Raw genomic sequence first — 3,865 nt, forward strand, 5'->3', positions numbered from 1 at the left:
GTAACTGAATTGGCGTTGAGGAGCTAACCGGAAAAGAGGTGGTTTAGGTCCTCTCTGCAGTAAACGTCTAACTAGCTCGTTCGCAGAACTCAAAAACAAGATAGCAGCAGCGTTTCAGTACACAGAGCATCCTCAAAACACCAACTACTTGATGACCATCTGACCAAACTGAGCTCACTTCAAAATAGGAAGTGCAGCTTTGGAGACTGTACTTGCTCTTTTATCTTGCTTGTCAAGATTTCTGCTGTTTTGCTTAAGGAACTCTGAAAACTTCAGGAAAGCCCCTAGTGTAACAAAGTAAGACAGTGCTTCTACTCAGAGGGTAAGAAACTCCTCCAGCTATGCAGTTAGCGTTACCTCCTCCTAAGTATGAATTCTTTCAATGACCTAATTGTACTGTTCCCAGTAACACTGATTTCACCAAAGCTCTCATGAAATTAAGATAAATTGGATTATTAGACATTTTCTTTATTCACATTTACATGCGTGTCCCAGCAGCAGTTCCTAAACAAACAAAATCCCAGAACTGCAACACTTACTGTAACGCGTAGTTACTGCCTTTTCTTCTAGTTACTGGTATCCATAACTTGTCATGTGGATTGATTCTCTAAGACCAAACACAAAGGAAGAATAGTACCAGCAACACAAGCTGTAGTAACAGCATAAAGCTGGTTTAGGGGCCTAGCAGGGTTTAAGCTTGAGGAGAGGAAGGGTAGGACTTCTTAATGGGTATTTTTAAAGACTGTACTATAGTACTTGCCTTAACAAAATGAACTTCTTGCCCACTTCTCACTTAACACCTTCAGAAACGCCAGCAGGATCATATGGGAATAACTGCATGCAGTTCCACCACAAAGCTAGGAAGAGGCAAAGTCTCAAAAGCAACCGCAAAACTGAAGCAATTTAGTCTGACTGCACCAACCACCACCAACCACCGGCTTCAGAACTGGAGGCACCAGTTGGGAACTCATACAGAAATGCTTCAAGTCAGCAAGGACAACTCTGAGCAATACAGATGGGACCTGCAGGACCTCCTTAAACAAAAGGATTTTATTAAAGGCCAGCTTTCAGAAACAAGGATAAGTGACGTGGGGCTTTAGACTAAATGCTGCAGCCTTTACCTCCGGAGGTAAATCAAAGCTAGGTAACAGCTCTTCTTCTGAAGCACCAGCACAGCAAAACTAATGCAGGAAAGCTTTAATCCCATGTGGCTGCCCACTGTTACAGTAATGCTACTGATTGTTTCTGGGAAGTAAGAGGATGTGAGATTTAATTCCAAACCAAGAAACTGAATGGGTGCAGAGTCTACACTAACACTATAGCTACTGGATTCTGGGTTTTGGTTTGGTGCTGGGGGTTTTTTTGCCTAGTGAAATGAATGTCCAGTTTTCTCTGAACTGCAGGGATAACTTCAAACTTCATAAGCACACCACACAGAGATGAAGTGGACTCCAAAACTGCTTCATTGCTGGAGAGCAATGAGTGAGAAGGAATTACTGAACTCAAAAGCCTAGTTAATTGTACACGAGTAGAACGCTTGGATTTTTTTTCCCTGCAGATCCATCAATGATGGTCTTTACCTTCTAAAAAAGAAATGCAAAATGCACTGAACTTCCATTCACAAGTCATAAAACTACTTCAGTAGCACCAAATGAAAACCTCAAAATGTTTTTTTCTTATCCTGACAGTGAAAATTCACTATTCATATTGAATGACTAGTAAGAGCTGAAATATTAGTTTTGGATTAAAAAAAAAAATTCCATTCCCACTTTGTTTCTTATAGATCTCTGATAGACTGCAACTTGCACCTTCAGCAAGATTATCTTAATTCAAGCAGGTTTTTTAAATAGATAAATTTATGGCTGTCACCTTGTGTTCTGTAATCAACTAATAACATTTTTAATAAACTGCACTGAAAGTAAGGATAACAGAAAAAGGATTTTTATGATCTAACCTACAGACAGGTCTGTATGATCAAATGCCATTATCAAATCAATCTCTACCATATTTCCCTGGACATTCGACTGAAGCATAAAACTTAAATCTGCCTCATCATGCAGGAACTATTTTGCCTTATGACACACAAGACCACAACAATCCACTTTCAACTTGACCTGGATGATACAGGTTATCTGTTCTAAGGTTACGACAGTTCAAGTATATCTTGGTCCTATTCATTAGTTTGACTGACATTAAATTTCACTTCATTAAGACAGACTTTGACACTGCTGCCAAGTTTGTTTTGTTTCTTTTCTTGCTTATTCTGATTAAGTATACACAAAGTCCGTGTGAGCTTTGCTAAGAGTCCAAGGAATAATCAGTTTTACATTTCAAACAGCTATTAAAAGATGCACTGTGCATGTAAAAGCAGATCTTGCAACAACAGTATAGTTTACCTGAACTTCCTAAAACTTAAAGCAGGAATGACCCTTTAGTAGCTACTACTGGAGGGCAAGTATTATTCCTATTCCCCTTTCTACACAGATGCTGGCAAACAGTACAATCAAAAATACAGTTTCCTCAGCTACAGTTAGGATTAGTGACAGTACTACGTTCTTCTGCCTTCTGGTCTTTAATTTGGATAGGACAGATGGTTAACTACTCCCTAACAGTAAAGCCAGTAAGAGAGCATAACATCATATATGTATTTAATACAAACACCTCCACCAAAGCTTCTCCCCGCCCCCCCCCATTTTTTTTAAAGGTAGTATGCCATTCCAAGGGGCAAACTAAGTACAACTACACTTTTAACTCCATATAACATTAAGATTTACTGTATCTATAGTTGGTTGAGAAAGAAAACCTAAGTAGTCTTGTTGTATAAGAATGTCCTTGTTCTGTTAATTCAAGTATATTACCATCATCCTTAACGTTCTGTAGGTTAAAAGCGTACCTACCACTAAACTAAGTTTGTGGGTTTGTTGGTTTTGTTTAAATAAAACCCCAAACAATTGTAGACTAACTTCTGCACTTTGGCTAGAAAAATACTAGAAGCACAACTATTTAGAAATCGGTGGCAAAGAAAATAAGACTCATTTCTCACACCTTTTGCTAACTTATTTTTTACCATTGAGTTCTAACCTCAGATTTACACATTCTATAACATGGACTACTAAAGAAAGGTGCTTCCAGGGCACTGCAATGGAATTCAGATTTTATAGAAACATTTAGTATATCTGAAGTATCTTTACCGATTCAGATTTTAACATATCTTGCTTTACTTCTTCAGGGATTTTTGTCGTGGTTTTGTTGGGTGTCGTGTGTGTGTGTGTGTGTCCCATTTGACTTAAGGCTGCAAATGTGATAGAAGATGCAAAGACTCTTGTCAGATTACATACCTGGAGGGGCAAGTCCACATAAAGAAATTAAAGAGGCAGTTTTAACAAACTGGAATAAAAATTGATAAAGAAGCAGCTAGATTTATACTGCCACCAATTTCTTAACTGAAGTGTTTTGTTGATGGTTAAGCTATCAACAGAAATCTGAAACTATAAACGCTAGTGGCGCTGAAAATGCCACTTGTACTTCATATTTTATGGACAGCAGACTTTTCCTGCAATGAGTTTAAACCCTAGGTTTATAAAAACTTAAAAATTACACTAAGTTACCCTTGACAAAAGAAGCATCTTTTAATAACAAAGCAAATCACTAGGTATCCATAATACATGACTGGTCTGTTCTAGACTCAAGCTACAGGAATTAAGCTAGTTGTAGGTAGTTCTGCCCTAACTACAGAGACAGGGGAGGGAACTCCAGTTTTCAGATCTGTTTAAATGTTTCTAGCAGCAGTGACTTGAAATAGGTTTCTAAAACTCACATTCCAGAAGGGAAATAATACACTTCAAACTCAGCTTAGTATTTATAT

The sequence above is a fragment of the Accipiter gentilis genome, chromosome 5 (assembly GCF_929443795.1).
Source record: "Accipiter gentilis chromosome 5, bAccGen1.1, whole genome shotgun sequence".
Taxonomy (NCBI): domain Eukaryota; kingdom Metazoa; phylum Chordata; class Aves; order Accipitriformes; family Accipitridae; genus Astur; species Astur gentilis.